The sequence below is a fragment of the Neovison vison genome, chromosome 1 (genome assembly GCF_020171115.1).
Source record: "Neovison vison isolate M4711 chromosome 1, ASM_NN_V1, whole genome shotgun sequence".
Lineage (NCBI taxonomy): Eukaryota > Metazoa > Chordata > Mammalia > Carnivora > Mustelidae > Neogale > Neogale vison.
The window spans coordinates 35393233-35418089 of NC_058091.1; the positions used below are offsets into that span (position 1 = coordinate 35393233).

General features: G+C 36.7%; 1 pseudogene; it reads left to right on the forward strand.

Annotated features, from left to right (window-relative positions):
• The first annotated feature begins 1439 nt into the window (after positions 1–1439).
• The window catches only part of LOC122915024, a 74723-nt pseudogene continuing 51305 nt past the window's right edge, over positions 1440–24857 (forward strand).

The window sequence follows — 24857 nt, forward strand, 5'->3', positions numbered from 1 at the left end:
GAAAAAGAAAGCCAAAGTTGGTGGCATCACAATTCCGACTTCAAGCTCTATTACAAAGCTGTCATCATCAAGACAGCATGGTACTGGCACAAAAACAGACACATAGATCAATGGAACAGAATAGAGAGCCCAGAAATAGACCCTCAACTCTATGGTCAACTAATCTTTGACAGAGCAGGAAAGAATGTCCAATGGAAAAAAGACAACCACTTTAATAAATGGTGTTGGGAAAATTGGACAGCCACGCCCTTTAACATTTCTTGTAGGGCTGCATTAGTGGTCATGAACTCCTTTTGTTTTTGTTTGAAAAACTCTTTGTTTCTCTTTTTATTTTAAATGATAGTCTTGATGTATAGAGTATTCTTGGATACAGTTTTTTTCCTTTCAGCACTTCAATCATATCATACCATTCTCTTCTTGCCTGTAAAGTTCCTGCCAAAACTCTCTGATAGCTTTATGGGATTTTTCTTATATATAACTATCTTCTTTTCTCTTGTTGCTTTATAGGTTTTTTTTTTTTTCCTTTATCACTACTTTTTGCCATTTTAATTACTATGTGTTTTGGTGTGGATCTTCTTGGGTTGATTGTGTTGGTGGATTTCTCTGCCTCCTGAATCTTGATGTCTGTTTCCTTTTCCAGATTAGGGAATTTTTCAGCTATTTTTCTTTAAATAAATTATCTGTCCCCTTTTTTCTCTTTTCATCTTCATGGATCCCTATAATGCAAATGTCATTATGCTTGGTGGAGATGCTGAGTTCTGTAAGTCCATTCTCATTTTGCATAATTCTTTCTTCTCCTTATGCTCAGCTTGATTACTTCCCATTATTCTGTCTTCCAGGTCACAAATCCGTTCCTCTGCTTCTTCTTGCCTATTTATTCTATCAAGTATATTTCTAAATTAATTTATTTTGTCTCATCTCTGATTGGCTCTTTTTTTAAATCTCATTGTTAAGGGTCTCATTGATGTCTTCCACTCTTTTCTCAAGCCCAGTGAGTATCCTCATGATCATAACTTTAAATTCTCTATCTGGCATATTACTTATCTCTGTTTCCTATAGGTCTCTTCCTGTGGTTGTTTCTGTTCTTTCATTTGCAAGACATTCCTCTTTCTCCTCATTTTGTCTAACTCTATGTATCTGTTTATGCATGTTAGGAAACTCAATTACATCTCCTGCTCTTAAAAATAATAACCTTATGAAGAAGAGGTCCCCTAGTGCCCTGAAGCACAGTGTCACCTGTTCACCAGAGCCTGTGCTTCCAGAAGTGTCTTCTCCATATGTTACATGTGTCCTACTATTGAGTTCTGGCCACTTTTCCCTTCAGTCTGATTGTCCATTGTCTGCAGAGGCTGTCTCTGCCTGTTGTGGGCAGTGCTTGGTCCCTGGCTGGCGGGGGGGGGGGTGCATTTTAAGAAGGTGTGCACTGGCCAGCTTACAAAATGAGACCTGTCCTGCTGCTGCTACCGTTACTGGAACTGAGGTCCCCTGAACGGCACAGGTTGGGAGATGAGGTATTGGTGAGGGTGCACCAGTCTCCTAGGGAATGGGGCCCATATCACCAGAATTGAGGCAAGCATGGCTTGGAAGGATGGACCCCCTGAAGCAAGATTTGGGTGGGGGTTGGTATAAGCAAGTTAGGTAAAAAGTGTGGAATCTACACTGGTTCTCGCAGGTAGCTATGTATTCATGATGGGTGGTTGGGGTAGGAAAAGACATCTGCCAGCTCCTTTGTTCCTGCAAGGTCTTCCCATGATCCCTGCCTCTCTAGGCCAAGCTCTAGGATGGGTACTTCCCTCCCCTCTGGCCCTGGCATTTTTCCAAGTGCTGTTTCCAGGCTATATCCCTGCAGGCTATTTGCCATGCTGTCTCTTTAAAGTTGAGGACTCCACTTTTTAAAAAAATTAATTAATTAACTTTCATTTTTTAAATTTAAATTCAACTAGCCAAGGTATAGTGCATCATTAGTTTTTGATATAATGTTCAATGATTCCTTAGTTGAGTATAACACCTAATGCTTATCATTCTAATATCCTCGGGGCTTTCTCAGAGCCAGAACCCCTGATTTTTAAAATTCTAGACTTTAAGACCCACTAGTTGTAAGAACTCAAAAGATTAGGTCCCCTCGCTTTCAAAGCCAAATATTATAGGGATTTGTTTTCCCTATGTGGACTCCTGAGTATGATAGTCTGCTTTCCCGCCCTTCTCCAAATCCTTTGGGGTAGCTCCCTACCCTTCACAGACAGCCATGGTTCTTTTTACTCCCAAACAGTGTCTGCAACTTTCCTACTTTCTCTGATATGGCTTCTTCTCTTCCTTTAGTTGTATAGTTTGTTCTGCCCATTGTTGGATAATTTTCTGATTATTTACACTGATGTGAGAGTTATCTAGTTGTATCCATGGGACAAGGTGAACTTAGGGTCCTCCTACTCTGCCATCTTCCCAACCTCCCAAAGCAAGTATAATTTGAAATAGTTTTCTTATGAAACTCTTCTCTAATAAAGCATGTCTACTCTTTGTCTGAGCTATTCTATTTTCTTATGAATTCCCCACTGATTCAATATTTACCTTAATCTCACTGCATATAAGCTGTTGTGCATTCAGAAAATATCCCAAGACACCTCTTATGTTTATATTTAAGTTATTTAAGAACTAATACTCTCAGAACTTGGGATGAAAAGGGTTGTGGTGGTAAGAAGAGATTGGAGAGTGACATTGGAATCTGGTAAGTGCTGATAACATCATGAACTGAGGTACATAAAGTATCTGATTGAATGTAGACAGTTAGGTACCTTTCAGTTAAGTCCAAACACAAAGCTTTGGGAGTCAGGGGGTATAGACATTTTATTAAAAGTTGCCTAAATATTTTCTGAGTTAATAATGAATTTTATCCTGCTAATCCCTCATAGACACTAAGAAATTATATTAGGTGAAGAGACTAGTCTTATAAAATCATGTGTGGCCTTCTAATATGTCACACTAGAATCCATGTGAGATTCAGACAAAGAAAAAATAATAGCACTCAATGGTCACAAAAGCAATTTTCATTTCTGCAAAGGACAAAGGACATGGCATTAAAATGACTGATAATATCCAGTTCAGGCAAGGACATAGAATATGGACAATCTTAAATATTATTGGTGAAAATATTAGTTGAGAGAAGCTTTCCAAAAGACAATTTGGGTACACCTGGTAAAGATTATTCTTTGTGTGAGCTATTTGTAGCAGTCTCTCCTACAAATTACACCTATATTGGGCAAGCTATACATGTAAGTAAATGACACGAAAGATATCCATGTATATTTTTTAAGAAAAATGATGTTGCCAAGCTATGTAGATGGCTATAGAAATAGCATTTATGTTTGTATAGTTTTCTATCACTATCCTATCAAATTACCACAAATTAGTGGTTTAAACAACACAGCTTTATTATTTCACAGTTCTTTAGGTGACAAGTCAGACTTGGGTCTCCTTAGGGTAAAGTGAAGCTGTCAGCAAGGCTGCCTTCCTTACTGAAGGTTCTAGGGGTGATTTCATTTCCTTTCTTATTCAATCGTTGGCAGAATACAGTGTCTCACCATTAAATGAGCTGAGGTCTGCAGTTTTCTGCTGGCTGTAAACTGAAGACAGATTTCGGTTTCTCATTCCATTGCATTTTTTGGCTCCACCCCTTTCCTTGATTTTCAATGCCAGCAAAGACATGGCAAGTCCTTCTCATGTCACATTCATCTGACTCACTCTTCTGCTTTCCTCCTCCACTTTTAAGGACTCGTGAGATTGTAGTGGGCCCAAGTTAAGAATGAGGATAATTTCCCCACCTCAAGATCCCTAACCTTAATCACATATACACTTTTATCACATAAGGTAACAGAGTCATAATATGCATATATATATATGTGTGTGCACACACACACACACACACACACACAACCACAGAGGTGAGGAAAGGGAGAGACAGAGAGACAGAAGGAGAACAACATTGACAAAAACAAAAAATAAATATGTATTCATATAGAACAAGTTTCTAGAAATAAATATATACCAAACACTTTTAACTGGTTATTTCTGGGAATTGGGTTTTCAGTTTCTATATACACATTTTTAAAATTTTCTTAAAAATCTCTTTTCAGTGTTCCAGAATTCTTTGTTTATGCACCACGCCCAGTGTTCCATGCCCTCCATAATGTGCCCTCCCTAATACCCACCACCAGGCTCAAGAGTAGTTTGCTTATATACAAAAAGCATACATTAACTTTTGCGCTGAAAAAGGTAAAAAAGTAATAAATTGACCAATTGGCCTCAAGACCCTTGATATAAATCACTTGCTACATCTCCTAATATAAACACCTAGGGAAAGAAACAGTCTCTAAGTAAAATCAATGCTCCTTGAATTATTCATCAAAGTGAATTGGCAGACACTTCACCACAGGTGTTATGAGCTCTGAATTGAAGAAATTAACCTTTAAACTAGTAATTGGCTGATTTCTGGCATATCGAAATATGCTTAGTATAAAATTTCTATATTAGTATTACTACTAATAACACTAAATACTCCTGCAATGGTAATAACAAGGAAAATATTAAATTGTTTTATATTATAGTGACTTATAAAGCTATAGTTTCAAATACTTTTAAAATTCAGAAACTATTTTATAATGTGAAGTAGGGAGAACAGATAATATTATCATCATTTTTTGGCAGGGAAAATATTCAAAAGGCCTAGGTAAAACTTCATGAAGTTCTAATAACTGAAAATTATGCAGAACAAAAATAAGTTCTTGGGTGTTCTATTTTGGGAACTATGTATAATGTAAAAATAAATACAATTTCTTCCTTAATGAAATTAACAGTGTAGAAAGGTGTTAAGACATGCATGTGGGTGGTCACACTTAATGCAGAAAGTTATTAACATTATAAAAAGAGTATCAATGAAGTATTAGAAGAGTTCGAGATAAGTAGATTGCTTGAGTATGAGATCATTAGGGAAATGTAATCAAACAAGCAATATTTGGATTGGGCCTGAAGTAATACATATTGTATGATTTTCCATAAACAGGAACTAAAGCAGGGTGTGAGAATATAAGCCAAGGACTGAACGGGAATGGTCCTATTAAAAGCAATGACAAGGAGAAGCAAGAAAGAAGCAAGAGTCATTATGTTTAGAATTAACAACAGAAGACACATGAGAGAAAAGAATCCAAGATGACTCCAATTTTCTATTCTGGATACATAGAATAGTGAAACTGTTAGCAATACTCACCGGAAACATTTCCTCACCTTCTATTACTTCCTGAACCTTCTGTGAGATGGTTACTGCTCCAAATACTCCTTAGGAATTGCTTTTTCAAGGTCTCCAGTGAATCTCCTTGCACCTCCAGTGATCTCCTTGCACTAAATATAATAAAAAAAAATAGTCACTATCATAATGATTTCTTGGCTGCATTCAGCTCTATAGTCACCTCCATCTGTCTTGAACATTTTCTTCTTCCTTCTTAACTCCACAGTCTGCAGCTTTACAAAAGACAATTCATGCAAAGGGCACCGCCCTTAACGCTCATGCACGCATGTGCTCAAAATATGTTAACTTAGTCCTGTGATTATTCCTATTACTTAAAAAAAAAATACTTTATTTATTTGACAGAGAGAAATCGCAACCAGCAGAAAGGCAGGAGGAAGTAGGCTTCCCGCAGGGCAGAGAGCCTGACGCGGGGCTCGATCCCAGGACCCTGGGATCACGACCTGAGCTGAAGGCAGAGGCCCCAACCCAGTAAGCCACCCAGGCGCCCCTCCTATTACTTTTATTATGACCCCACAATCTCCTTTGTATGCTTCTTTTTCTTGGTTTTGCCCTTAAGTAGATTCTCTTCTGCCTGGGTCTTCTCTCTTCTCATGTGGACTCACTGTTGGCAACCTCCATTTAGTTTCCTGGCTCTCATAATCATCAGTATCCTAAGAATCTCAAAGTCAACTTTCTAGTTCAGATTTTTCTTCTAAACTCCAGACTCATTAACTTCTTTTTGACTATTTATGCTTATAAATACTTTGGGAAGCTCAAATGTAAGATGTTCAAGATTGAACAAGTTTTCCTGCTTAACCTGCTCCTCTCTTTCTGCTTCATTTCTCCATAGAAGTTTGCAGTATAATAAAAAAAAGAAATATTTAGTATTTGTTCCCAGTCCCCAGAATACATCTCCCAGAACCTTAGAAATTGTCTCAGTGATAAGAGTTATAAGAGCATCATTTGTTCTATGAGATAACTTGGATGAGACCCCCATAAAAACCTCTAATCCCCTGTTTGGGAGCTACTGGGTTGATGAACACACCAAGGTGCTGGGAGGAATGTCCACTCAAAGAGGGCATGGCAGCTCTATGTCCCCTCCTCTTTCCCTTGTTTTATGCATCTCTTCCATTTGTTGTTCTGAGTTGTATCCATTATAATAAAAGAGTAATAGGAAGAAAGGTATTTTTCTGAGCCTTGTGAGTTATTCTAATTATCAGAAGTGAACAATGGTGGGGGTGGGGATTGTAGAAACACTTATCAGCTTAGCAGGACTTTTTAGCTTAGTGGAACTGAACTGAAGATAACCTTGTGACTCCAAACTTGCAACTGGCATCTGAAATGACAGAAGTCTTGTCGACTGAGAGCCTTTAAAACTGTGGAGGCTGATGCTACCTGCAGGGTAGTTAGTGTCAGCATTTAACTGAATTGTAGGACACCCTATTAGTGTCAGAATTGATTAGTGTCATGACCAAAAAAAAAAAAAAAAAATTACCCGTAAAGATATCTTTATCCAACCTATTACTCAAACCAGAAATCTTTGTCTTTTTTTTTTTCCTCTAGGTCCCACATAAATAAATCACCACGTCTTTCAAAATATATTTTAAACTTCTCAGATTTCTTCAACTCTAATGTCACTACTTTAATCAAAAATTTCATCACCTTTCATTTGATTCTAATTGATCTTTCCCCTGGTTTTGGCCTTTCAATGCACCTCCACACTGCAGTCAAAATGTTCTTTCTAAAACTCAAATTTGATCATGTAGCTCCCTTCCTTATAAACTTCAATATTTTCCTTGTTTCTCAAGAAATAACAGCTTAAAGGGCCCTAAAGAATTTGGCTGTTGATTGCCTTTCCTGTCTCAAAACTTACTACTCTATACCACATGTACTCTAGCTATAATAAATTATTTTCTATTCCTAGGCTTGATGTGTGTCATGACCTTTCTTATTTTCATACTTACTGTTCTTTCTACCTGTAATACTCTCTTCTTCTCCCCTTTACAGGGCTAAATTGCTACTCAATCTCTGGCATTCAGCTTAGATGTTATTTCCTTTTAAAAAGCTATTTCTGATACCAAGTCAAGATTAGGTGACCTCTTTGTTTTTTTCATCTTATCACAAGCTCATCGTAACTTGGCACTTATCATGCCATTTCATACTTTTCTGCTAACTTGTGTGCATGCATGTCCCTTAATTCTGTGTAAACATCCTCAGAGAAGAGACCTTATCTACCATCTTCTTCAATATACACTCAGCAATAGAACCTGACACAAAGAAAATATTCAACAAGTACAATGATGAATGTACATAAATGAGCAGATGAAGGAACAGGTAGTAAAACAGATTTGGGAGGTAGAAAATGATGCACTCAGATTTGGACATGTTGCTTTGACTTGAAGTCATCATCATAATATCCAAGGCCTTTATCATCTGCATGGTTAAACCAGAGTTTATAGAAAATGCAAATGTAGGTAATAAGATCTGGGAGTGATCCACAAAGTAGAGATCACTAAAGCCACAAAGCTTGATGAAATTGTATATAGAAAATATAGAGAAAAAGAAGCAGTAGGGAATATCTATATTTATTTTTAGGTAAAATCTCCGTACACCTGAGATCAGGTGAGTAAAAGCTCCATTAATGATTCTAGACCAACACAATTTGATGAGGATTTAAGTTTGTGAATGAGAAGCTATTGGTGATGACTTCTAGACAAGTAATTGTCTTGTGAATAGGTATATCTAGCATATTTGCCAACCCAACATTCTCAGTTACCTAGTAATTAATGACAAAATGCCCAAAGAAACATAAAAAATGGTGAAAATCCTGTATAGTCTTAGGAACCATGACTAATCAATATACCTCAAACTGAGTTAATTTATCTGGAAACACATCAATAACTCATTGCTTCTTCTTCCTGAGATTGTAGTATAACATTACAGAAAATAAATTTAGGAGATTCTGGCACTCATAATTTCGAGAAAAAAAGGATAAAGGCAATGGCACAACATATAATATGCAGGGAACACCTTTCTAACATCCATTCACTTGCTCTCATCAGCAGTGTTCTGAATTACTTGCAGTGGGAGACACATGAGAGCGTAAGTTACTCAAGGAGGAAGCCAGTAGGTGGTGGTTTCTCCCTGATCTACTATGATTCTTCCCAATGATTGGGCAGTAACACAGGAGAGGCAACAAGATACACCATATCTGTAAATTTAAAACTGAGGCAAATGGAAAGTGAGACACAGAAAGCTGGTCCCTGGAATAGCAGGCTCATAAATTGTAGAGAGGAAATTAGGCACAGATTAAATTATTTCACTCAGCTTGCCCATGTCTTAGCATCCTTCCAATTCTTTTTAGAATGCAGGATTACTAAATTTTTTCTGTCTTTCTAGTTTAAAATGTTAAAAAATACATTCTGAAAAATACGTTAAGTGTACAATAAAGATATCAAAATGTATCCTCCCATGTGCTACTACACAAATTCCAGGCCATAAAAGTCCTCTCTACATTAAAGAATAAGAAAACAGAATGAAGAAAATGGAAAATAATAGTTTGTTTTCATAAAAAGAGTAAAACCCAACACTAAAAATTACTCTTGGGAAAAAAAAAAAAAGCCATCCCTAAGAAACAAAACATTAATTTTGTGTAGAGAAGTAATAAAACCTTATACTTTGCCAATCCCTTAAATTTAAGTTCTGTGTAGCTCTGCACCAGACCTGACCCAGCAGGTTCAGGACCTGGAGTGTCAATGGGAGTGTGAGTGTGAGCAGGAGTGAGTGGGGCAGGAGTGCAGCTTCTCCTCCACACCCAGACCGCAATGCTTCCAATAAAGCCCAGCTGGTACCCACGGAAAAAAAAAAGAAAAAAATGAAGTTCTGTGTAAATGATCAAATGAGGCCCAGTAAGTGGAAGAAGCGTAAGAAGAATTCAAAAAATTCTTGCCGCACATTAAGTTACTTATCTGCAAATTATAAATGCTATTCTCTCTAGGCTGACAAAATATTAAAAGATATCCTTTCCTTGTGATTTCAACTGAAAAATCCAGAATAGAATTCAAGGAACCTAAATCATTAAGTATACAGTGGACTGTGTCCTCTGACATACCACAGTGTAGGGGAAAAAATAGGTCATAAGAAGCAAACAGCATGGTGACCACTAGCAAAATTAATATACAAAAATAACAGCTTTTTATTTTCCTTTGAAAGGATAAAATATAAAAGCAGAATAAATAAGAATGTGCAAGACCTATATGAGGAAAGCTATATTTTACTGAGATACATGAACAAAAGACTTAGATAAATGGAGGTTCATACCTTATTTTTAGGTGTGAAAGTTAATGTTTAGAGACATCAGTTTTTCCATCTGGATCAAGATATTCATTGTTTTGGCAATCAAAATCTCAAGAATTTTCTCAACTTGATGAATAATTCAAAAACATAGGTTAGAAAATTAACCAGTATGAAAATCACCAGGAAAATTCTGAAGGAAGAAGAATGAATAAAATCATAGAACTACAGTAATTAAAATAGAGTAGATATGGGGAAAGATCACTCAGATCAATGAACTAAAGAATCTAGAAGAATCAAAGAATAAAGAATCTAGAAACTGGTCCTACATTCTTACTAACACATGAAAAATATGGCATTTCTAATCACTGAGGGAAATATAGATTACAAGAAAAATGATATTAGGTCAACTGAATAACCAGTTTGGCTTAAAAAAATGCACTTAAGATCTGATCTCAAGTAAAAAACATTATAAGATTAAATACTTAAACATAACTCATAAAACATAAGAAAAATTAGATAATGTTTTAGTAATTCCAGTACAAGGTATATAAAAAGTTTATACAAATCAATAAAAAGATACAGTAGAATTTTTAAAACTGAGTGAAAACCACTCATAAACAAGAGTCACAAATTAAATAAATAGGGTTAATGTACATTTGAAAAGCTAAACCTCGGGTTAGTTTCCTGAGTGTGAAATTTTTAGAGTCAGTAGAGCCCCAAGCTTCTAAAGGCCCAATGCTCAGTGTAATACTGTGTTGTCATACTCTTGAAATTTTAATAGTTTGGAAAAAGAGCCTGGACTTTCATTTTGTATGGGATTCTGAAATTTATGTAACCAGTCCTGATTTATCTTTACATAAAATCCATGAGATACAAATTAACCCTCAATTTAAAAAATTGTTTTCGGTTTTAAAAAGATAAAATGTTGATGATATCATATAATAATAACTTAGATAAGGGGGTGTGGGTGCCTGGATGGCTCTGTCCATTGAGCTTCCAGCTCTTGATTTCAGCTCTGGTCATAATCTCAGGGTCCAGGGATTGAGCCCTGTGTCCAGCTCCATTTTCAACAGAGAGTCTCCTTAAGGATTCTCTTCTTTTTCTCCCTCTCTCTCTGCCCATCTTTCTGCTAATTCTCTCTCTCAAGTGAATAGTTTTTAAAAAGAAAAGGGTATAGATAATGCAGAACTCTTACACACTTTTAGTACAGCCAATTGCAAACACTCTAGAATCATATGACGAAACTTAAAGTGATCCAGCTTTTTTTTCCTCCAGAAAAAGATCTTCAGAAACTAACTGAACCGATATGTAAAAGTAAGGATATTCATCACAGTATTGTTTATAATAGCAATCTAAATGTCCACAAAATCATTGATTATAAATTGAAAGATACATTTATATAGCTGTACATTATACTTTAACTTAAAATGTTGCACAATTTTTATATTCACATAAACACATTCATATGACATATAAAGACATACAGTGATATGGAAAGATATCCATGATCTACTGCCAAGTGAAAAGCAGGCTGTGTAACAAGGAGAGTGAAATGCTATAGGAACTTATATTTTTTTATTTTATTTTATTTTATTTTTTTAAGATTTTATTTATTTATTTGACAGACAGAGATCACAAGCAGGCAGAGAGGCAGGCAGAGACAGAGAGAGAGGGAAGCAGGCTCCCTGCTGAGCAGAGAGCCCGATGCGGGACTTGATCCCAGGACCCTGAGATCATGACCTGAGCTGAAGGCAGCAGCTTAACCCACTGAGCCACCCAGGCGCCCCGCTATAGGAACTTATAGAAAACTTTTGGTGTATATGTATAAAAAATGTCTGAAAAGAAGAACACAAAGATATTTTTGTCTGGATTACAGAAAATTTTCATCTTGTTGTTACAGTTTTTGATAATCTTCTTTTAAACAATGACCTTTTTATTACTATTAAAATCAAGAAAAAACATTTCATTTTAAATGAATAAGAATCAGCCTATTTAATTGTGTCTGTGATTATTAAAATACTGAAATACAGGTCTTCCTTGACTTAAGATGGGGTTGCATTCCAATAAACACATCCTAAGATGAAAGTGTCATGAATTGAAAATGCATAATATACCTAACCTACCAAACATCATTGCTTAGCCGAGCCTAATTTAACTGTTCTCAGAACATTTACATTAGTTTATAGTTGGGTAAAATCATCAAACACAGCCTGTTTTATAAAATGTTGAATATCTCACGTAACTTACTGAATACAGTACTGAAAGGGAGAAACAGAATGGTTGTGTGGGTACAAAATGGCTGTAAGTGTATTGGCTGTTTACCCTCATAATCATGTGGCTGACTGGGTTCTGTGACTTGGGGCTACCATCCAGCATCAGGAGAGAGTCATACAGCGCTAGCCTGGAAAAAGATCAAGATTCAAAATTCAAAATATAGTTTCTACTGAATGCATATCATTTTTGCACCACCGTAAATTTGAAAAATTGTAGGTTGAATCATTGTAACTTGGGGGTCACCTGTATGTAGTTGCAAAAATAACATTAATTTGATATCAAATAGGGCATATGACATAAAAAAGTTCTGAAAGAAAAAAATCAACAATATTTAAAAGTTATGGTAAATCGTTTCAAACATGCAGATTATACGACAAAAATTGCAGATTATATGAAGGTGGAAGGACAAGTATACCGATTTCTTCACCTTAAAAGGAAGCAAATAAATATGCACTAGTTCAGTTCTGACATAGACAATTAAAGAAGTATAGGTTTAATTTTGTTTTTGCAAGGCATAATTGTAGTAGAATTTATAAGGATTTTTAGAAGCATGAAAAATTATACCAGACAGCACAGGATCATGAGGTATAACATAAGTCAGTATATCTTGAGTTAGAATGAAGAATAGTACTTAATGTGAAAAATAATAATGGATTTGGATTCAAATTTAATTAAAAAGAGAGGAAACCGTACCGCACTTAATGAACCAAAGAAAATTTCAGTCTTTCATCTAAAAAAGAAAGCACACAGAGTATAGTTGAATCCAGATGATGTATTACAGCGACTGAGTTAATTCTCTCTGTTGATTAAAATAAATACATGATTTCCAATAAATTGCTTCCTGATATTCCTTTAAGTTGTTTTATTTGAAAGAGACTTCAAATGGAGGAAAATAGCAGACATCTAAAATAAATTCAGGACCACCTGCAGTTTGACTCTTAGAAGTCTGATGAGTAGAGATATTTTAGTCAAGTGTCTGATGTAAAACATCACATTTCTATCATCATTTTTGATTGGAAAGGGGATACTTGGAAGTAATCCAGCACAGTGTGGTAGTCAAACTGAAGGTAACATAATGCTAATTTTATCTGTATAGCTGGGCTGTTAAGACTTAATTTTCAAGAACTCAATTAATGGATGTTTAATTTTCTTGCCAAATTCACTTAAAGTTATTAAGTCGTTTCTCTTTTCACTTTTTAAAAAAACACTGAAACCTATGCTATCAAAATGGTAGAATAAGAAAAATTACATAGATTTAAAAATTTGAATCCATATTGCCTATATTCATTATATTGAGAGCTGGATAAAATGGAAAAATTGAAGAGTTTAAGCCTTTTGAAACATTAACTAAAAAAATGCATATGTCATGAGTTGCCAAAAGTAATAGTAAATTAATGAATGCCAATTTACAAACTTCTTCTTCTTCTTTTTTTTTTTTTTTTTTTTTTACTTAGGCAGAAGAAATTTATTTTCTCAGAGGTATAGGATCTGGAAATATGAGATTAGAGTGCCAGCACAGAAAACACTTTTTAAATAAGTCTGACCCTACACAAAGCCTAATGCGTTAGTGGCAAAATTTGGCCACCTTAAACAACAGAATGTCTGTTCCCACTTCAGAAAATAGGTAACCAGATAAAAATCTATGAAATAGCCACTTGCTGTTTTTCAACTTATTTTCTGTGGACTATCAGCATAAGGATCATCTGCTATGCTTTTAAAGAATTCAGATACTTGGCCCTGGTTTCAAATGACTAAATCCAAATTTCTGAGATAAAACTCAGGAATATTCCTTTTTTGCCAAAATCATACTAACATAAAAACATGCTAACATACATTCATTTCTCTTAAGTCCCTGCTTATAGGGCAAAAGTCAAGAATCTGGAAAGGAGGGGCGCCTGGGTGGCTCAGTGGGTTAAGCCGCTGCCTTCGGCTCGGGTCATGATCTCAGAGTCCTGGGATCGAGCCCCGCATCAGGCTCTCTGCTCAGCGGGGAGCCTGTTTCCTCCTCTCTCTCTGTCTGCCTCTCTGCCTGCTTGTGATCTCTCTCTGTCAAATAAATAAATAAAATCTTAAAAAAAAAAAAAGAATCTGGAAAAGAGAAGCATGGGGAGCTGCACAAGGGCCACTGGTCGGTTCTCTGAGACCAGCTGACTTCATAGTTCTGTGCTGCTAGCAAAATTCTACAGGTTCTTTGGAGTCTGTGTTAGGACGACAGATGTCAGGAGAGTTACGTGCAGAGAACAGAATGATTGTGGAGGATACAGGAACCTGCTGTATCAGCAGTTCTGCAGATAAAACTTAGGAATGAAAGTTAAGAAATGTGTACTTATCTTCCAACCTGCTGTATGAATTTTGGGGAAAAACATATATTTTTACAACTATTTTGCCATCAGGTATAAAAAAATAAAAATAATGTATGACCCCTTCCAGCCTCAGATAAATATTTATGTGAACAATTAAATGTTTCCGAGAGCTTTGCCCTGTCCATAGAACTGGTGCTCTCTCAACCAGGCTCACTACTTGTCACTAAATCATTTTATTCTTCCCTCTCACTCAACTGTGTTCCACTCCCTCTCATCCCCTCTTTTTTTCTGTATATGAAGAAAATATTGATAGACTTCCGTGTAGACTAACACTTTAATAAAATAACTAGCATTGTCACCAGGCATATAATTTGTTAGTATGGAATAGTTAGTATTGTTGGTAAATTGCTAATGTTTAATTTTCGTTTCACATTCACTTTTTTTTTTAATTCACTGATCAAATATTTTTGAGTCTGTACTTGCACAAGTCACTGCTAGGTCCTATTCAGAAAGTGATATGTCCACTAGACACCATTATAAAGTCCGCAGGGTAACAGAGAAAACAATATCAGACAAGTATTCAAACGAAAAAAAAGTTAGAAATACTACTGACAAAAAGTATAGGGTACTCTAAGAGGAAATAATACAGTAATGAACACAGTAATTTAATTCATTAAGGCAGCAGTCTAATAGGGATGTCAGTAAGTGCCTCTTGGAGGGTGTCCTATTTGAGGAGGTGCTGGGGCCTGAAAGAAAAAATTGTTAGCATTTGTTCACAAGAGTGAGGGTGAAAGGGTTCCAGACAGCAGAGAGGATAAATAGTATCTTCAAAATTCACAAACCAGTGTAGTGTGGCTAGAGCACAGTGAAAGGGGAAGGAGCTGGAGAAGAAGCTAAAGGTGGAGGCATGAGTCAAAGCAAAAACTTAAAAGCTTGTGTTAAAGCAATTGAAGCATTTGGAGAAAGGGAGTGACTGGATCCTCTTGGCTGCCTCCATGGAAAAGAGATGTAAATATTAAACACGGGAAGAACAGTAGAGGCTAGTTTATTCCGGGTTAAAATGTGACAATGACTTGTTTAAAGTCACTGAGTGAAGTTGGTGAGAATTGTCTATATTTATCCCTCACTTTGTTACAGGAGTAAGCAAACCCAGAGCATCTCAAATACTGGCTAGGTAACCAAAAGAGGGATTTGGACTCACAGAGGAAAAGGCAGAGCTCAGTCTTCAAAACTCATATGTAAGAATGAAACCAAGGCAAAATTTTCAAAACTATAGCAAGACCAGTAGCACAGGCGACAGTGCTTTGTGTCAGAAGGTTGGTCAAGGTTGGGCTAGGGGACATTAGGCCAGGTTTGGCCTAGAACCTACAGTGTTGTGGATGAAGTTTAGGAAATTCCAGCCATGGTAGATCAGGAGACAGAGGCTGGTAGATGCCACCAGGTAAAAAATACTTTGTGTTTTAAATCACTGGATGATATTCTACAAGGCGCATTATGGAATAAATGTGACTACAGAAACCTAAAATGTACTAAGGATGTGCGTTGCACATTTAAAGTGATGAGAACAGGGGTGCCTGGGTGGCTCAGTGGGTTAAGCCACAGCCTTCGGCTCAGGTCATGATCTCAGAGTCCTGGGATCGAGTCCCGCATCGGGCTCTCTGCTCGGCAGGGAGCCTGCTTCCTCCTCTCTCTCTCTCTGCCTGCCTCTCTGCCTACTTGTGATCTCTCTCTGTCAAATAAATAAAATCTTAAAAAAAAAAATAAAGTGATGAGAATAGGCATCAGAATCACCTCAGTTAGCAGTGCTTGATCAAGTCTTTCCCAACTTCCAGCTATAATACTATAAAAAGATACTAAAACATAAACATTCATAACTCTTCAAATCAATACAACCAATATTATGTACACAAATTACAAGTTTCTTTGCACAGAATGAAAAACTATAATTAATGTCTGATGCTGACACATACTTTGATTTTTTGAGGGATATATTCTCCAGGGAAACAGAACCAATAGCTTAGATAGAGCAAATGGGTAAGTTATAGCTGATGTATAAATATGGATTTATTGTGAGGAATTGGCCTATGTGGTGATGGAGGCTGAGAAATCTCACAATCTGCTATCTGCAAGGTGGAGACACAGAAATGTTGGTGGCATAATTCAGTCTAAGTCTGACGGCCTGAGAGCCAGGGGGCTAATGCTATTAAATCCCAGCCCAGGAGTAGAAGAAGATGAGATGACATGTCCCATCTCCAGCAGTGAAGCAGAAAAAGGTGCATATTTCTCTTTCCTCTTTTTGTTCCACTCAGGCCTCCAATAGATTGGATAATGCACTCTTGGGAAAGGCCATCCACTTTCCTGAGTTCGCAGATTCAAATGCTAATCACATCTGGAAACAACTTGACAAACTTGACAAATATCCAGAAGTAATGTTGGTAACCAGAAATCTGTATATCTCCTGGTCAATATCAACCCATTGACACATAAAATTTACTATCCTAAGAAATAACAAATGTGTAAACCTAAAGATCATCTTCACCATTTGCCACAGGTACTCTACTCTTGGCCTCAGAGCTCAATGTCTGGATCAATCACAGCATGAAACTTGTTTTCCTCTAATGTGTAGGAAAGACCTGCTTTCTAAAACATACAAGACCGTGCAATCTTCCAGTTTCTCCATTTGTAGTTCTCTCTGTTCATTCTGGAAATAAAATGACTATTCTATTTTAGCCAGAGGCAGGCATGGAAAGTGTTGGTGCTCTTCAGGGATGTGGAAATACCAGTAGGGAGGGACTGTGATGGGAATCGATAGAGCAGTGTGTACTGTGCCTTGTTATCGTCACTGTCCAGCAAGAGAAGATCGAAATAATATTTTCAATCATTAAGGCACAAATGATGCTTTTCAAAAGACATCCAGATAGCTACAAAAGATAAATGTTTTCTGAACATAAGAAATTTTGATGGAGGTTCTACACATAAGCTCTGTGACTCAAAATCCATCTGAGGGAGGTTAGAATAGAGTAAGATGGCCCATGAATTCACCCACAATGCTTATGAACAATACCGTGTTTGGATATACATTCTTCTTTACCAGAAAGAGCAGATATAAAAGATAGGTAGGTATTTTAGCAAATTGACATAAAAGAAGTATAATGGTATATAAACTGTGAGGGCATATTTTTGGGAAATATTCACTATTAGAAATATAAAACACTTTTTCTTAAAGCATCTGCTTTGGGTCCTTAATACAATTTAAGAAAACATGGACTCAGATTTAAAAGATACAAATATGAAGTGAAATGCAATAGATTGACAAGAAAAGGACACTAATTGAGGGGAAGGTAGAAATTAAAAACAAAATTGCCATAACACAGACTCTCCATGGAAAAATAAATAAATATTGTGCATAAAGGGGCACCTGGGTGGCTCAGTTTGTTAAGTGTCCGCCTTCAGCTCAGGTCATGATCCCAGGGTCCTGGGACTGAGTGCCGTGTCAGGCTCACTGCCCAGAACAAAATAAAACAATGCTAGTATCCGAACTGCATCAGTTCGAAAAGCACTATTTTATTTGTTATACTGATTATTATAATTCATTTTTAACAAGTATGTATCTGTTAAATTTTTAAAAAAGATATATGCTTTACAAAGCCTAGCAAAAATTATAGTAAAATCACAGCCCATGGAGAATTAGACAAGAAAAATAAAGATATATTTTTAAAAGCTCAAAATTGAGAGGGCAAATAAACGAGATTTTCAGGGGCATAACAAACATGCTTATAGGAGGAGTCAAACTCTTCTACTAAAGACAAAGTCCAGTCATATGTTATTCCCAAGAGACATAGCTATGGGGTGAATATGACATAGAAAAGTGAAAGAAAAAAGAACTGCCAGAGATGTTGGGTAAAGCAAACAAAAGTAAGAGTATAATATTAAAACCAGTTATATTAGATTTTGTGGCAAATAAGTCATCAATCAGAAAAAAATGGCTCTCATTTTATAATAAAAATTAAAGATTTTAGATCTATAATTATAGGAGATATTCATAAAATACATTTGTATGACAAATAACATAGCTACAAAATATTTAAGGTAAATCTACCCTATGAAATTTTACAAGGAAAACTTGAAAAAGAAGAAAAATGGTAGCTTTGAAGACACATCTCCCAAGTTTTAAAGAACCATGTAGAAAAAAGTAAAAATATAAAAGTTATGTAATACTTTAATTTATAATTTATTTAAAAGAGAGTCCAAATACATTTTAAATATGCAGGCCATACACTTTCTTCTAAAAGCCAGTGGATCATTTATAAAAACTGAACATCTAATAGGCCACAAAGAAAAGTATCTTAAATTAATTACAGAAAAGCTGAAATTGTGTATGTTATGATATTAGATCAGAAAGTAATAATAGCCATTAATAACAAAAGTTGAAAATTAATTATTTGGAAATAAACAACACATGGCTCATTAACATGGATCAAGGGAGATGGATTACTGATTGTTTATAAAGCAATACAAATGAGAATGCTTTAATAAATATTTGATAGAAACATTTTGTCTGCAAACTCTTTGGCTTAAAATCAGAAGATGGGATGAATTAGCAACTAGGTAGATAGTGATTAACGCTAGGGCAATTCACCTATGTCTATGATCAACTACCATATATAAATATTCTTTTATCATGGAAAATAAGCCTACTTTTTTTTTTTAAAGATTTTACTCATTTACTTGAGAAAGAGAGAGAGCACACACAAGTGGAAGGGGGGTAGCAGAGAGAGAGGGAGAAGTAGACTCTCCACTGAAAATGGAAGCCCCTACAAGGGGCTTGATCCCAGGACCCTATGGCTCTATTTAAGGACTCTGGGATTGGGACCTGAGCTGAAGGCAGAGGCTTAACAAGCTGAGACACCAAGGCGCTCCAAAAATAAGCAGATTTTTTAAAAAGGAAAAATATGCATGGGTGTAGTTAAAAATGTAGCATCATCCTGCAGCCAAAACAAAGTTATTTTTAAATTATTTTAAAATTCAAAAATAAACATAGCCAAATTACTTTTAAAGGCTTTCAATACAAAAAACCAACCAAACAAACAAAACCCCCAAAACAAAAACAAAAACCAAAAAAACAAAACCAAAAACAAAAAATAAAAAGAAAAGAAATAAGAAATAAAACTGAACATAAAATCATTCAAATCAACGGCTTGTTTTAAAAGGTTGGTGGCTTTTAACCCACTGGGTGGCTCAGTGGGTTAAGCCGCTGCCTTCCGCTCAGGTCATGATCTCAGGGTCCTGGGATCGAGTCCCGCATCGGGCTCTCTGCTCAGCAGGGAGCCTGCTTCCTCCTCTCTATCTCTGCCTGCCTCTCTGCCTACTTGTAATCTCTCTCTGTCAAATAAATATATAAATAAAATCTTTAAAAAAAAATAAAAGGTTGGTTTGATTATTCAGTATCATGAGCCAAACAGAAAGAGATGAGCGCCATGGAAAAGATAGGTTGTTACAGTTCCCAGGATGGGAGCACACCATCACACAGGAAAGTACCAGGGTTGGTCAGAAAATCACACAGGAAAGTACCAGGGTTGGTCAGGAAAACAAAGGTTACAAGGGAAAAACATAGGTAAGGTAAGAGCTTTTGCGTGATTTCCCCGGAAGGAACAGACACGGCAGGATAAGCAGGTTTAGAATTGACTGGTCTGAATAATTTCAGTAGGCTATCGGGTGCCCGGGCTGTCCCAAACTGTCTAGCGCCTAACTCTGGGGTGGTTAGAGCAGGGAGATAATGGCCCTGAGAGTGAAAGAAGGGGATGGGGTGGGAGGATTTGGGATTGCTTGGTTTACATGGGAAAGGTGTTCCCCTGGCCTAATTATTTACTAGCTCTAGGGATTGGCTAGGATTTGCAGGGTCAGTAAACCTTCAAGATGTCAAAACACTGAAATTAAATAAAATAAAAAGGTGTGAGTGATACACTGTGGATCCCAGCAGGTGGTCAAAAGCAGGCTTCCTTATCTCCCTTCCGCAGCCAGGGCAGATGCTGTGATGCACTGCCTCATTGCATTCTTAGGTAGAGAGATGAATGACTAATCCCAGCTGCTGGAAGTGGTCAGCAAAAACCTCTCTGCCCCATCACTCTATCTTCCTAGGTGGGCCCACATCCAATGACTGATTGGTGCAGAATAGAGTTTCTTAACTTTGGTATTATTGGTACTTTAGACAGAATAATTCTTTGTTTGGGGGATCTGTTCTGTTTACTGTGGAATGTTTAGTGGCATCTCTGGCCTCTACCCACTTAGATACCAGTAGTACTCGCACTCAGAATGTCTCCAGACATGGCCAAACATCCCCGAGGGAGCAAAATCACTTCCAACCAAGAACCACTGATGTAAGGGTATAAAAGCCCACCCACTTCTAATTCTGGACAGCTGTAATGTGTCATTCTTTCCTCCTCACATCCCACGGAGTTCCATATGAAGCTCATGACTCTGGTCACACTACCCACTCCTTCAGGGCTAATTCATCCATTTCAGTGCATCCATTGTCATGTATATACTAACAGCTTTTAGATCCATATTTCCAGCCCAGACCTCTTGCCTAACCATCAAATCTGTTATAATTGTTCATGGTTGTGTCTTTTTATCAAAAGACATTATATTTTTGTGCTTAAGAACGTGAGCTCTAAACAAGTAAGAAGAAAGGAGAAAGAAAAAAAAAAACAGAAAAAAAGAACACAAGCTTTAGAAGCAGTTGCTCATGTAAGTACCTTGACACACCTACTGGTTTTATAACTTTAAGATACTACTGAGCCTCTCTTTGCTGCTTCTTCATCTATAAAATGGACACAAGAATATGATGTACCTTACAGGCTTGTGGGGGAATCAAATGAGTTAACATAGAGAATTTAAAACAATTTCTGGTAAATTGTAAGTTTTTAGTAAATATTAGCTCTTACTATTAATCACTAAATTGTCTTGCCAGTATCAAAGGGAGTATGTACAAGTCCAAACTATATCCTCCATTTCCCAGCTTGGTCTTCTGTATTTATTCCCATACATGACATCACCAACTATCCATTCAAGCCAGATGCTTGCTCAGTGATGTTATTATTGATTGTTTCATCTCCTACAGTGACTACTTCAAGTTAATCACCAAATCATAGTGAACCTACATTCTTAGAATTGGTTGAATCTGAGCATTTTCTTCATCTCAATTGCCACTATCTTAGTGTAATCCCATATCTCTTATTGCAAGAGCATAGTGAAGAAGTCATAGCTGGGTTAAAGCCCAGTTCTAGCAGTTAAACGATATTGGGTAAATTATATTTCCTCTCTCTATCCATCTTTTTCTTTGTCTGAAAAACAAAGACAATCATGCTTACCTGGAGGATTGTAAAAATATTACAAGGGAAGCATTGTTTGTATTACCCTCAACTTAAAATAACATAAATAACCATTAATAAAAGACTGGATTAAATAAATTATAATATTTTCATAGAATACATAGCAATAAAAATAAGGAAAGTACCATTGCACAGGACAACATGGTTGAATCTTAGAAATGTAATATTGATTTCCCTTACCCCCCAAAAAAAGGCAAGACACAAAATAATACATACAGAATTTGTATAAATTTTAAAACAGGAAAATCATAACTGCATTGTTTAGTGATATATACCTAGTGGTAAGACTTGGTAAAACTGTAGCAGAACACATGGTTGTAATTACTATAAAAGTCAAACACATGAATGGGGCAAGGAAATACTGAGGAAGGTTGATTAGGGAAGTTACAGTCTAGACTGGTGGCTTTTGAGGTGGTTAGATAATGATCATTTTCTCAACCCAGGAGGTGGTTGCTTGAATATTTATATATATATATTATTTATTATATTGTGGCTTAAGATGTTATTTTTTTTTTTAAGATTTTATTTATTTGACAGAGAGAGGTCACAAGTAGGCAGAGAGGCAGGCAGAGAGAGAAGAGGAAGCAGGCTCCCTGCTGAGCAGAGAGCCCGATGCGGGACTCGATCCCAGGACCCTGAGATCATGACCTGAGCCGAAGGCAGCGGCTCAACCCACTGAGCCACCCAGGCGCCCCAAGATGTTATGTTCTTTTTTGTATGATAGTTATATTTCACAAATTAGAAGAGGTTAAATAAAAGGAATATAATAAATGAAAATTAAGTATAAGCACAAAAATATAAAAATGTAAAACCTTGACACACACATACATACATATATATGTATATGTATATATATGTGTGTATGCATATATACATATGTATATGTATATATAATTTTGAAAATAAAGGGTTACTATCAGGTCTGAATTTCAGACCTGTTTCAGAAAGATCTCCAGTTCTTATAACACTCTTTCCTAGGAAACAGTAAAGATAAATGAAGAATATTTTATTTGCCTCATTGGTGTGTGGAACACTCATCTGCCTTGGGTTAGGGAGCTGTGAGCTGGCATTGGGCCTACGTGGCAAGTATGGTATAAAAGCTTGATGTGAAATAAAGGCTGAGGGTTCCATATGTCTACATGACCCACATGTACCCAGGCTCTCATCTGTGGCAGTCATAGGTGTCTATGTGGGTGAGGTTGCAAATGAAGCCTCTCCTTTTGTGTATTTAAGTAGCTGCTGAGAAGAGATGAGGAAATGAAGATGCCTAACCTACATCATGTACGGTTTTCTTTTCTTCTATAATGCCAAGTAAACAGAGCTTTATGTTAAATCCTGCCTATGTCTCTTGAATGTGATTGCCAATTCATACCCATTACCTCAGTCATGGGTGCCAGACATTGGTGTCAGAAATAGGCTTGGTTTTCAGACCTTTGAGTCAAAACACTATGATGCAGGAAGCAGAACTAAGTAGGGGTAGGGAGGAGACTCTGATGAGGATTTGATGCCAGGGTGGCTACATTCTATAGATTTATCTCCTGGGTTACTGATAAAACAGATGGTAAGGAAAGGCAAAGTGAGGTGGGGGTCAACTGAAGAAATAAGGAGATGGTGAATCAGTTAGACTCATTATCAGATTGCAGTTAAGACAAGAGATGAAAAAAGAAGAAATTTAATGGATTATTTCAAAAGATTTTACTAGAACGTTATCAGTAGTTGGAAAATCTGTTCCATATCAGGCAGAGTCTTCCCTTAATGAATCCCGTGAGACAGGCTCCCTTTAACCCAGCCTGGATGAATTTAAATCCAAAGATGCTGTTAAGGAACAATAATAACAAGTGCTAACTAGGGCTACTAAATGTACTTGGTATGTTGAGACAGTAGAAGCCAAAGAGGATTAACCTAAAGTTTGGAATATTTTGCCCTACCCCTTGTGGAAGCTATAAGGTCATGTGCTTTGGTTAAAGTAGAATATCCTATGGTTGGTGAAACTTTTGGGTTAAGTGAATACTGGTACATAATGCCCTATAAATGTTCAGGAAGCAAGATAATATTAAGAAGCCAAAAAGGAAGTTAAAGGGAATGGAGATATGTGATAGGATGTGTCATGGTCCCAATAAAACTCTAGCTAGAAACATGATAAAGGAGGAGCTATCCAGTAGTGGTATTCCCTTTGCTTGAAAAGATAACTGGAAAGGATGTGATACATGAATGGAAGGTCTTGCCCTTCCTAGTCTGTAGCTGAATGTTGGGGACATCTGTGCTTTGTCAAGGCTCAACTGGATCAGCTAAGTGGGAGGCCTAACAATTGACCTAAGCTTCTTCTATAGGAAAGACTAAACTGATTACCTTCCAGGAATGCAACAGGCAATCTTAGTCCTGATTAAACAAGTTAAACAAGTTGTCCTTCTCAAATATCCATTCTTTCCACCTTTGCTCTGTCTGGTCTGGAAGAAAGTCCAAAGCTTCTACTGCTTCAGACATGGTAAAAACTATCAGAAAGTTCAGATGACAATGTTGATGGTATGCTGTCATAGACTCAGAATCTTGAAAATGTCAAGCACAGGAGAGACTCCATTAAAAATACTTCTACTGTTGTCCTTCAAGGTTACTCATGTTCTCCAGGACTCAGTTTACTGCCCTGTGTTTTGATTCATGAAGTTGATAATATAATGATACGTCCCCTCTTGGATAGGAAGCTGGGACTGGAGGGAGGAGAAAATTAAAAAGATGTAGTTGCAGTAGGACTAGCCAAGGATGCCTAGATAATCTGACTAAGGAGTCAGGACCCAGTTCAGTCGGACCTTTTTCCAGGAATAATCTAGGCTAGGGCCGATAGAGGATTTTATGAACAACAAAGAGAAAACTGTCTCTCTTCGGGTCTTTATTAATAATAGGAAGGAACAAAGCCTCAAAAGGCTGTTTGGATTCTAGAGGACACCACATTCAGGAATCCTGTTAGCTCTAATATACAAAAAGACTAGAAAAAGAAATGGGTTTGAATGCAGTCCAGAGCAGAGGATAACCCAAGCTGTCCCTCTGAGATTTTATAATTCTGACATAACCAGTGTATTTAGAGAAGTCTACTGCTAAAACACATAGACTCAGTCCCTGGCAAAAGCCTTCCAATGCTACTTATAGGCAACTGTTAGGTTTCTGGACTAAAATTTCCCTGATACTTTTTCTAAGAACAGCCCACATGAAAAACAAGTACTGGCACATACTCTGGCTCTATTAAAAATAACATTCATACTTAAGAGTATCAGATTATATTGAGGCTTAAGTTATCTATAACATCATGGGTGATATCTGAAAGAG